The following is a 13,356-nucleotide window of genomic DNA, read 5'->3' on the forward strand; positions in this document are numbered from 1 at the left end:
TAATAACTGGCAGTGACATTATTCTCAAAATATATTATCTGGCCGGCTTCTTCTCGGACCTGTCCTGTCGATGAGTGTGACAGAAGTTTGAAGGGAGGCAATTAATTCAATCTTCCGTCACGTAAGATTAACACCAGGTATCCGCGCTGCTGTAGGTCTGTCCAGACCTTTTTAATTTTATATTCCAACGGACAGCAAAAATAAAGCCTTGAATCGAAAGGGGAAAAAAAAGAAAGGTATAGGATAGCGTTTCTTCATATTGCTTTTCAATTTTTGCTTCGTGTCTTTGACAGTGACAAATTTGGCGTGAGATAAACTGGTTAAAATGAATTAGGGTGGGAAAAAACTGGATCCAGAATTAAAAAAAAATGTATATATTTATATATTTTCTCGCCATATATCGGGGTTTGAAAGACCCAAGTTCTTTGCAGCTTTGGCGAGTGTCCATGCAATCGTTATTTAGAGATGTCGTTCACCTCACAGTTTCTGCACTTAAAAAAAATAAACTTCTATTTGCAAATTCTGACGCCAATATCTAAGATATTTTTTTTCTCTCTCTAGGAAATGCATGTATAAAAAGGCTCTTTGAAAACTGAGCTGCAGTTTCATTTTACAGACTTTTTTTTATTTTTACGAGAAATGCTGCCTTTTTTTATCTGGTATTTTTCAGAATTCGCTTTTCCGGAACAAGCAAATTTTGTTTTCTAAGCACCAGGCGCGATAAGAACGATTTTGAGATAAACATTCCCTGCAAAAGTTTGGCAAGGCTTTATTTGTGACAGGAATTATCTTTTTTTATTAAACGTTTGTCAAGACTACATAAAAATTATTAATAGAAGCGTAACTTACAAATTAATCATTGTTGGAAAATTTGACCTTTTTTTATAATCGATTACACATCAAATTTAAAAAGACTTTCACTATAAAGAAGTGTTAGAATTCTATTTTAAATCCTCCAAGACTGATAGCTTCTTTAAAAATATGAACATGAAAGACTATTTTTCTAGTACATCAAGAATTTACTTTATTAATTTCTAGCCACTTGTCATGAGTAGCTGGGTCTACAGGATTACTGGATGCATTAAATGTTAATTAAGTTTCTTATGCACAGATTGATGCCCATGATTTCATCCCCAAGATGAGTTTAGGCATGAAATTAGAATGCCTTATAGCCTTGCGTATGTTCCATTAGTTGTTGCGCATGAACATTCCATATGGAGTTCAAGACAAATGATATAATATCCTTAGACATAATTATTCATGTAATTACAATTTATGTATTAAAATTAAACATTATTAATTGAATCTTTCGTTGTATTGACACCAATAAACTGAATGGATAATAAATAGAACTCTTTTCCATAGCCTTCGTTAACGGGAAAAAAACGAAGTTTTTAAATATTTAATGAAACAATAAAATCGGTTTGAATTTATAAAGTTTTAAATTTATAAGGTATCTTTCACAACGAATCAATACGCAAAAAATTTATTGTATTGGCATTTAGCAACTACTTTTAAACATGAGTGAGATTTATGTTTGTTTCACAATGATTTTGAAACGATAAAAGAAATTACATTTTTCTTATACTCAATCAATTTTTCAAATTTAAAAAAAATTCCCATTTCTAAAATGTCGAACTCTAATATTTTTTTCTGAATATAAAGAATACCGTTTTTTAAACAGTTTTCTTGAACTCGCATGTGATTAGAATTACAAAAAGTATTTCACATTATTTTGGTCTAACTTTTATAGAATAAATGAAGCATAGCACAGCATACATTTTATAGCATAACGCATAACGAAAAAATCTTTTTACATTTAAAAAATTTGTAAAATTTCGGTAATAACTATATCCATTTTATATATTTCTGGTTAAGAGTCTGGTTATACAGATGCTATAATCATCTTCCTCTAATTCATTATTTCAGTCATGTCATAGCTTGTGCTACGAAGTCTCTAAGGGATATTTGAATTAGTTATTATGGTATCCGTATAACCAGACTCTTAACCAGAGTTATTCAAAAACTGACAGACAAATGTGTACCATAACGGTTTGTTGCTACAGATTATTTTTATTTTCCTTAAGCGAAACACAAACATCGCCAAATTTGTCGCCTTGATCTAAGGTCATTGACCAGACATCCATTCAACATGCATTAAAAAGCTCTGTAAATCTCTTTTTTTTACAGCAATGTTGTAGGTTTGTAGCAGTAAATTAACTATTGGTTTTACCAAGTCGTTTATTTATTCTGAGGCTTTATATTTTTAATAATCTAGATATAATTACATTAAAATAAATACGTTATTTGTATTAGCAATATAATGTCTTCGTTAAGTATCAAAATACAGAATTAAATTACACATACTTCCCATATGAGAAATTGGCTGCTGACTGTAAAAATTTATGCAGCCTTACAACAGATACTTTACTTACTGTACTTTAGCCTCTTAGAACAGATTTTCCTATTAAAACGAATATGATTTTTAAACTAAAATAATAAAGAAAAGCATTAGTAAAATTGAGTGATTTCTTAACTGCGCCATCTTAAAACAAAGTGAAATGAAATATCAACACGTTCATTAAATTGATTCATTTACATCAAAATCCCATTTCATAATTCTACCGGACCTATTCGGAAAACGAACTTACTAATTTTGGATTGTAACTAAGAATGATTATTCAAAAATGTAGTAACTAGATAAATGAAATTTGATATGTTCTTTTGACGCCAACGAAATCGATATCAAATTTTAGGCCAAATCAATGGGAATAGTACTGTACTGTAGAATAGTACTGTACAGAAATTAGTACTCATTAAACAAGAAATATTTTCAGAAAAAGTATGATAAAAACGTACATTCTGAATTTCTCTTCAAAACATCTTGGAGGGAGGGGGCTCAAACTTTCCTCCTCCGTGTTTACTAGGCGGTCATTTTTTCTCGCTTCGACTATGGATGTACGGTGTATAGATCTGCTCGTCCTAGTGTTTTACGCTGACTGGACACCATCCATCACTCTGCCTTACGAATTTTTCAGTCGCCTTTCGAACATCGCCGATAGAAAGTTTAAATAACATTTGCCTTGAGTCACCGCTTGATTTAAGGCGTAAAAAAATATCTACATTATATTTTCTACAAGCACAATCTAATTCGAAGCAACCTTTAGATGAAATCCCACTTCCGATTGATCTTCGAATATTCTATGATCCCTTGGCATCTAACGTCCCATCTTTCTGTGATAAAATCAGATTGCTTCTAAATGACTTGAATCTTACTAAAGTTATCATTAAATCAGTTAGTTACTTTTGCTTCCCTTCTTGGGATACTCCAAAATTTTTCTTTCTGAATCCCTTTTCTGAATTCAATAAATCCACAACTGTGGCGATTGTTTCCAACAACTTTCCGATATCATTGCTGCCAGTATTCTTTTTTCATGCCATTTTTTAAAGATGGCTTGAAATCAGATAGACATGTTGGTAGTGGCATCATACTTGTGTCTGAGACAAGGAACTATCGTCTACGCAATTGTTGTTCTGTTTCTACTGCTGAGTTGGTGCAATTTTCTAGGCTTTTCAGGAAATTTTGCCTATTACTCATCTAATTTTATAATTTATATTGATAGCAGGAGTGTATCGGAAACATTACTCACTACTACATCCATCCACTATCCCATTACTACACCTCTAATCCATCCACCTACTACAGATTCAGTTGCTACTGAAATTTTATGTGCTTTACGGATTCTTCAGGAAAAGGGCTTTAATATTAATTTTTGTTGGGTTCTATGCCTTGCTTTCTTCTAGTTGTCTTAAAGATTACTTTTTTGTGATGCCAAGAAATTCTTAACTTCCTGAATTTTTTTTCATCCTAGAAAGAGCAATGAAGTTTGATGATTGAAGACAAACAACATTCCATATCATTTTTAATTAATCGTCGTAGCTTCATCAGACATGGTGGGTGAAACATGATTTTAATTTTTTTAAAAATCACCTTTAAATTTTTTAAAGGTTATTCATCTTTTATACATGCATCTAATTCATTTTACCTTCGGTTTTAATTTTGTGTCAGCCTTTAGAAAAAAAATTTTTTCACTTCAGTTTTTGAATTCGTTTTGCAAATTTCAATTTTTAAATCGAATTTTATGCATTCATTATTTATTCATTCAGCTATGCATTTTTTCACTTGAGTCGTATGATTTTATATTTAAATTAATTCATTTTTTATAATCTTGTATGAGATTAGACATTATGCTATGTGAGGCACGACCAAAAATAGCTCTTATGCCAATAAACCCTACAATAACAAAACAAGAAAGATGAGCATGAAATGTGCCAAAATAGGAATGCATACACGAAAACTGAACACCAGATTTTTTTTTTTACTTTCTCTTATACGTAATATAGAGAAAGTATAGTAATCGCTAAAAAATTCGAACTAGGGGTTTTGACCAATCTTCATGTTTTGGACCATCCTGAGATAAAAAACAACAACACAGTTTTGGAAAAAGTCTGTCCGCCTGTGACAAAGATAACTCAAAAATGCTTTGAAATAGGCGGTTGAAATTTGGTATACGGTCTTTACATTAAATTTCCAGATTTATATCAAATTTTGAGTAAAATCTTCTCAGAAGAAGTACTCTTTCTAATATAAGCGGACACGATAATTACAAGATGAAGAGAGCTAGATAGATAAAATTCGGTAGATAGATTTGATATCTAGAACTTGTCAAATTTTTGGCCAATTCAAGCACTTTCGGTCTGTACTTTAAGAAACATTTAAATGCGATAGTTCAAAAACGCTATGACTTAAATATATCACATTTGGTATGGAATTTCGCGACTACAAGTGCAGCAATGTATCAAATTTTTGTTTCAATCGGTTTAGAAAAACATATTTAACCCTTTCTAGGGCTGTGAGAAGTATGCTTCCCATCAAATTTTTCAATCTTTGTATGAAATTATGTAGGTTGGCATAAGTTCGGACAAATTTTTTTTAGTAAGTCAGAAACTTGGATGCTTCAGTTCTTTATCTCAGACAAAATAATGTGTCTTGATGTGTTACTTAATTATTAATTAATCAAATTGATTCATTAATCAAATTAAATTTATCTAATAAGCTAAATGAATCCCTTTTCTTATTCTAATTTCAAGCCTAAACATATTTTAGCATAATATGACTAGAAAAAAAATGACCCTTTAAAGGGTTAAAACACAAATTCGGTTTCGGATACTATTAACCACCAATTTGGAATTTATAGCCAAAACCCACGCCAAGGATAACACGATAGATTCAATAAAAATGCCAAATTTAAGCCAAAAGTTAATATTTCTTAACAATTGTACGCCAGTGCCATGTAAGGAGTTCTCTGGCAGGACAAGTTTATTAGAGAGTATGCGAGAGAGGCTTGGGGAGACCACTAACGTTGATTTAAAACTGTTATATGACCTTAAAAAGCACAAGAGTAATAGTATTTGAAGTATTTTTACATTCAAAATTGTTCTTATATAGTGGAGGATGACAATACTGTATAATGCATTTGATTCATTTTATCCAAAAAAGAAGAGAAAAATGATTTAAAATTCATTTCGGGAAGTATTCCTATTGATATATTAAACAAAATACAATGCTCTCCCTGAATTCTGTGAATAATAATTAAAAAATTCAAGCGAATACAACTGTCAGAAAACTGTTTATGGATTCATATTTCCTTACAAGGAAATATTTTTTTATATATTTTTTATTTGTATTTCCTTACATGGAGTGACAATCTTATCACAACTTTGAATTTAATTTACACAGTCTAAAAGGAAGAAATAAAAAAAAAATGAATCTATTTCATTCATATCCAAACAATGTATTAAACACGACATCTCTCTAACTGAAATTATGTATGCAAATTTATTTCGGACAAGAGAAATCTTCACACTCGAACCTTTAAGTGGGTCATTTTGATGATCCATCATTTGCTATTCATGTCCTTTAAAAACTTTATTTTTCGAGTTGTCATAACATGATCAACGACTCAAAATAAAACCCTGAAATTCCAAAAGGATCTTAATTTAATTCGTCATACTCATATGTAATTTGAATGGAACTTCATTTTTAAAAGTGGAAAAGATAACGCTTCGATTTAGAAGTAAATGATCGTTAAAGAAAATAAACATGCGGTAGCGATTTAAAAACATTCGTTAAAAACTTCTAATAAATTATTTTTTGTTTTGAATTGATTCAAACAGTTTCATTAATTGTTAAATGAAATTATTTTTAATTTTTTTCTTATTCATATTATCAAAAAATTCTAACTCGATATTTTGACGAATCTCCATGGCCTATGTGTTTTTGGAATTATGTTTGCCTGTCTATCCGACCAACAGGGCGAGAACAACTCAAAAGTCCTTTGAGCAGATTGGTTGGAATTCGATATGTAGTCTCTTCACCAAATTTACATTTAAAAAAAATCAAATTCTGAATGAGATCGATTCCCAGAAAATCTATGTATATAACTGCACGATTAGAATTGGGAATAACTACAAAACGTTAAGAGCTAGAGAGATAAAATATTGCTACAAATTTTATAAAATTTAATTTAATTAAGAAGCTACTTTTACACAATTTTAACATCTTAAATCTTATAATCCATGGAAATTTGATTTTGAAACAAAATCGTTGAAGGATTGATCATCTATCGGCATGTCTTTCACATTTATTTAAAACAGATAACTCAAAAACTAACTTTTTTTATTCGTGTGGTACGGGAGTTTGGTGAAGGGGTTGCTGCCTCATGTGCCGTACTAATCTTATAATTCTTATTAAGATGGCAAGGTTCCTCCCAAAGCAATCCCGATTTAACATGTAATAACTAATATAATTAATTCAAACTAATCTTGAGAAAAAATTATAGCTTATCATTTTAACGCTCAAAATATTTAGCAAAAACTGTTTACAAAGTAGACTATAATTGTTAAATAATACATTATATTTATTAAATAATAAAATATTATAAATAAATTTTAATTATTATTTTTAAAAAATATGGAATTTAATTCTTTTTAATTAAGGAAAGTCGTTACGAATGTTTAGGTTTTTGCTTATAAGGAATAGAATAGCCCTAACATGATAATGAAACTTATATGAACATTTAAAATGAGAACCAAAATTCATGTCTGTTGGTATAATATGGGATTGGCTTTCAAGCATTTGATCTTTTTGTTGCTTATTAATCAGTGATCAACATTGTTGAATATGAAAATATGGAACAACAGAAAATGCATTAATGAGCTTGATAATTGCAATAATTTATGTAATAAATAAAATTAGTTACTAAATTCTAGAAATTAAATTTTTGGGAAATGAAACCAAATAAAAAAAGAAAAAAAGGTATAAAAATAAAGGGAAAATTATAATTAAAAAATTCTATATCGAAAAATACTTATTTCAAAGCAAGCGCATATAAAATAAAAAGAGAAACAGAAACCAGATGGTATAACACGTAAAATAATTAAAAAAACATATGATTAAAACTTTACATAACATTTAAAGTTACTTAAAGAAAATTAGTGAAAAGATAAGAATTTATTTTGGGAATCTATCTATATTTGGAAAATGTATAAGTAAACGTGCTATTCTTTTCAATTGATTCTTAGGAATACAAAATTTAGAAAAACTAATAAAAATAGAATTCTTTAAATTTCTACAAACCAAATTTGCTTTTAAGAAAATTACTTTCGTAAAATATACGTATTCTTCTTCTTCTCTTTAAAAAGTTACGATATATTTTTCTGGATTTTATACAAAATATTTTCTTTTATAAATGTGCTGTATACGCAGAAAGATATATGTTTGAATTCAAAAGTTTATTTCAATATTGCATATGAGTTCTCAAATTAAATTTTAATAATGTATTTCATAAATTAAATTTGTTTGTTTTTTCATTTTTTGAAAAACCGAAAAGGGCAAACAAATTTTGCTTTTACTTTCATTGCACTTACCACAATTCTAAACAATATTACAAAAATTTAAAAAAAATTATAAGACTATGCAATTTTGAGTACATTTCGAATGTTTGCTTCAGTTATGAATATTCATTTTAAATATAATATTTTTAAAGCGCAATGCAGTATGGGAAGTACTAATGCAACTGACACAAGAAATTTAGAAATCTATATATTTGGTGATAAATTTCACCCTACAGAAGAAATGTCTTCCTTTGTTACATGGAAACCAGAATTGTGGAGGATGTCTACCATGAACACAAATGTTGCATATACTTGTATAAAAGAAAGAAAGAATTTCTGGTATATGTTCGGTATAAAATAAATAAAGCCAGTTCAAACGAAAAAGTACACATACAAAATAGGATTTGCGCCACATTAAATATATAACCATGTATATTTGTTTAGAAAGCAAAATTATCATTTAGTTGCAAGGAGAAGGTAATTTAATCAAGAAGTAATGGCTTTTGAAAAGTCTAACGTTGATAAGTACATTTTTTCTAACTGTAGAAGTTATAAGATGAAATGATTTTCAAATTTTATTCATGATGCTATGTTCTTTTTTTTAAAATAAAGAACTTTAAAAGATTTTTTAAAAAATTAGTTGTGGTTTTTGCATGTTAGTTTGAAAAGAAATCAATCTAAGACTCCCAAAATATTTGAAATCATTTTAATTTATATCAACCATTTTGCTTTGATAATTTAACTGTGGATTTATTTTTAATGTAAACTGCATATGCTCTTATACACTTATGAGTACATATACAAGAGGATACATACATGCACGCCAACACTACATACATACAAACACACAAGCACACATACACAGTTCTTGGCTTCTTTTATTCTTGTATAAAAAAACAAACACTTTTTTCAGTTTTTCAATAAAGACATTGCAAATATAGGAGTAAAATTTTCCTATATTGATAAATATATGTAATTTGTTTAATTGCTAAATAAATCATCTTGGTAAAAATTTGTTCTATTAGTGAGAAAATTATTTAAAGTGTAACACATTTTTTAAATATTCAATTATAACTTATCTCTACAAATAATAATAGTGAATACGCATGTCTGTGTTGCTCTACGGTCAGATCGTTTGATCTACATATCCGAAATTTGGTTAATATATACTTGGAGGAGGGTCTATTTGCGTTAGAACGATACTTTTTGAAATTTTAATTAGAATTTTAATTAATTAAAAATTAAGTTGAATTTTGTCGTACCGCGATAATTCCTGAAAATATAATTGTATAAAAAGAAATTTCACACTGTTTCAAAGTTCAAAAATATTGTTTTTTAATGATTCTAATATAAATGGCAAATTTTACCTCCATTTTGACAATTTTTTAAAAATTATTTTTTCTTAGTTTTCTAAAACAAATTGTATTACTACCCTGACATTCAAACTATTTTTATGGCTTCAAATATTTTATTCGCATTTTTCTACCATAGTTGAAAATTGAATAAGAAGGATTCCGTTTAATATCTGTATTGTTTACAAAAAAGCAATGTTACAACATCGCAAAATTTGGCAAACAGATGAATTGCATATTTACCTTCTTAATAGCGCTATGATGCGTTGGGATTGGTCGCTATTACAAAGGATCATTTAAATGATAAGCAGAATTTATCTAAGACAAATAACATGGATTTAAGTCAAACAATTTGGCAGAATCATGCTCCTGAAATTAGAAAAAAATAAAAGAAAAAAAACGACTGAATTGAAATTAAATATAACTAATATCATCGGCGAGTCAGCTGGTCGCCAAAGGTGATTAGTAATTCCATAAATGAAAAATTGAATACTCATTGCATGCTAATACAATCGCGAAATATATCACTTAATGCAATGCAACATTATGCCAAATTTATAAACAAAAAAAGTACAAAAATATATTTGCTCCAAATGTTTCTTTATGTAAATTAATTATCATGATTTACTAATATTATGAAGATTTATTCACGAATTGCAACTGTACAGGACCAAGATATAACTAGAATGGATTGTAAAGCTTTCCTATTTCTTAACCCTGCCTTACGCAGGAACCGAGAATTTACCAGGATTATAACTTAGGACAACGGACAAACACCCTCGGTCCACCCCAGTATTATAGAAGGCTGCACTAAATAATTATGAATCAAATGGGGTGCACCTGATGTTCTTCCAAGTGGAAAATTTATCGCATTGTTGGTGCGGAGTTGCAAGTTTTACAACGTGTTAACTCCAGCTACAATCGGAGTAAACTACCTTGGAGCAATCTCACCTTCCTTTCAACGAGGCAGAGTAAACTACCTATTAGCAGAAAAGGGTGGGATTTACTATAAAGATCACCCAAGTGAAAAGTAGTTCCTGTACTAATAGTCAACTCATCAGAACGAGGTTCATGTAGCATGTTAGTAACGTCTGGGCAGTGGCGTAACTTAGTGGGGCAAGCAGGCCAGGTGTCCTGGGGGCGCAAAATTGTGTAATAAATCAATTAAAAAATACTTTTCTTAACTCTTCATCCCCAGAATTGAAACTTGAAAACAAATAGGAAGATTCCTTTCTTTCAATTTACTATTTCGATGTATTGATATATTTTAAAAATTTCCAAATTGAAATCAACATTTGAATTTCGTATGCAAACATCATATCTAGTATTGACAATCGAATTATGAGTATTTGGAAATATATTTTTGATTAATAAGCAAAGATCTATATATATTACCATAATATAAAAGAATCATGGAGTAAATTTGATGAAAGTAACTCGATGCGAAATCGAACATCGGTTCAGAAGATCTAATTTCAATTCTTCGAACATTTCTATTAATGAGCTTTTTTTTTATAAAAGAATATATATTTTAAAAAAGAATATTTTTTAAAAAAGAATATAAAAGAACAATTATAGAATAATGGATTATTTATAATGACTGTAAACTGAACTGATTGAGACATGCCGATATGCGGTGAGGATTGATGGAGTTCTTGAACTGAACGGTTCTTAACCTAAAATGAATTAGAAAAATAATGGAATAATTTCATTAATAATAAGGTGCCTAGTACAAATTTTATACGTAAAAAAACACGCGGTGAAAGATGGTGTTCTTAGAATTAAGAGATATTATTGGTGTGTTTTTGCTACTTTTTAATTCAGTAAATTTATTTTATTTCAAGTTCTAGTCAGAACAACCAATAAAAAACCTTAATTTTTGTTTGCTCATACTATCAGTGTTGTGTTTGGAAACTAATTCTTCATTAGGGTTACAATTCAAACTAGTTTAGTTTGAGTTTTAATATCAGTACTCAAAACCTAAATCATTTTATTGCTTCACAGTATTTGACATTTAATAATTAATCGAACAACTTCTCTACAATATTATAATGGAATTAAACTCCAGGGCATACATAAATTTCATGAATATTCGATATATTTTGGTACTCAATCACTAATTTTTTTTAATTTTAATTTAAAAAAATAATATATTCTATTCTTTTTTTAATCTTTTTTTAATTTGAACGTAATGTTAAACTTTTTTTAAAAATAAATTTTCTATTATTTAACACAAAAACCAAATACTTTAATCAGCACATTTTTCAATTGCTGAGTTACTTCTTTAAATTCAAATCTATGAAAATAAATTTCCGAATTCTTGAAATATATTTTGTGCACCAAAAGTTCCTGTGAAAAGTTTCTCTATTTGAATCTTCCACTCCACAAATATCATATATATATATATATGTGTGTGTGTGTGTGTAAGCATTATTCACATAAAATAATATTACATTGAGCAATATTCACATATAATAATTATCACATAAAATAATGCTTACACATAACGCACACACACACACACACACACACACACACACACATATATATGCATATGTGTGTGTGTGTGCGCGCTATGTGTAAGTATTATTTTATGTGAAGCAGAATGCAGGTGTGACAAACAGTGAAGATACTTTGTATTTTTAAGTTCGTTTTATTCTCTCTCGGGAGGCAGACACAATTATTTACAAGAAGGCGCGGACAAGTCCCGTCCGCCACAACGCGTCACAAAAGTAGATGTTGGGAAGAAGAGCGAAATAAACTATCCCCCTTCTTATATAATATGATAGGAAAAATATATATTTTTTTACAGTGCTCATATATTATTAAGATTCTGATAGGGATTTCTGACGCATGTCAATCACAAGTAAGGGAAACACAGGGATCTTTAAAAAAGAATGTGCTAATTGGACGTTTTTCTAGCACTTCACGCGGAGCGTGAGAAAGTGTCGGCTTTTAGCCGATTCAGCAATTTTATAAAGCTTCTTTTGAATTAATTAAATAGAGAAAGTGGAATTGAGTCAAGAAATAAGAGAATGACCTTATTATGAGCTAAATTAAGATAAAACTTTGTAAATTAATTAGAATTGAAATCAGAGTTTAAAATATTATATATACAGTACCCATACCGATTATCCGCGGAATTGGGTGGCGCGGCCGCCGCAGATAACAAAAATCGCGGATAATCCAAAAAACGCTAAAAACGGGTATAGCAAAAGAGAAAACAGTCATTCCAACTTTGAAAAATCGTTTTATGTACAATAAAACGTAAAATAAACAGCAGGAAATGTTTAACTAACGCTTACTATTTTAGTGTATCACTCAAAACTAACCTAAAATGCATTTTGTTAATGAAAACAGAAAAGTGCTTTTTATTTACGAGAGGTGTCAAGGATACACAGAAAAATTAATACACATGTACTGTTTTAATACTGTAATGTATTATGTAATTACAAAAGCATAACTGTAAAACTACACCTTTTTGAAGAAATCAATCATTTGTGTTTGCTTCTTGCTTTGCAAGCATTTTTTCTTTGCTTGGAAGAAAAAAAAACTTAGTGCGGCAGGCGCGGATAAGCTGGGGTCTACTGTATATTATATATAATGCTTATGTGAACGACGCAAAAGTACGGATTGATTACATGCTTGTGACGAAACATTTGAGAGTATGTTTTTTTTTGGGGGGGGGATTTTGAAGTTGGTTTACATAAAAAATTTTTTAAATCGAGTAGTTTCGATTAATAAAGCAAATCGTCCAAAACGATGAAAGTGTCGAAGAATTATTCCTACTACGTTCCATTTCGAATGAACCAAGTAGATGTGCAAAATATTTGTTTTTGTAGGAAGTGGAGTTTCCAATCTAAAGGGACATTGCCAATTTTTGTAGGCAATTCATTTCGCAATTTTGAAGTATAGTTAACTACCATCATTATACAGTGATCCATCATTATTTATCAACTATAATTTAATATAACAAAAATAATATGGTGTCGTTAAAATAATATAGCATATATTTCGTGATATGATGTTCAATAAGGTTCATTGACAT

At 29.4% G+C, this 13,356-nt stretch overlaps 1 protein-coding gene across 1 annotated transcript in view; it reads right to left on the reverse strand.

Moving 5' to 3' along the window:
* LOC129972498 (leucine-rich repeat-containing G-protein coupled receptor 5-like) overlaps positions 1-13,356 on the reverse strand; it is a 298,104-nt gene that overhangs the window by 102,397 nt on the left and 182,351 nt on the right. The window lies entirely within an intron of this gene.

This window comes from Argiope bruennichi, chromosome 6 (assembly GCF_947563725.1).
Source record: "Argiope bruennichi chromosome 6, qqArgBrue1.1, whole genome shotgun sequence".
NCBI classification, from domain to species: domain Eukaryota; kingdom Metazoa; phylum Arthropoda; class Arachnida; order Araneae; family Araneidae; genus Argiope; species Argiope bruennichi.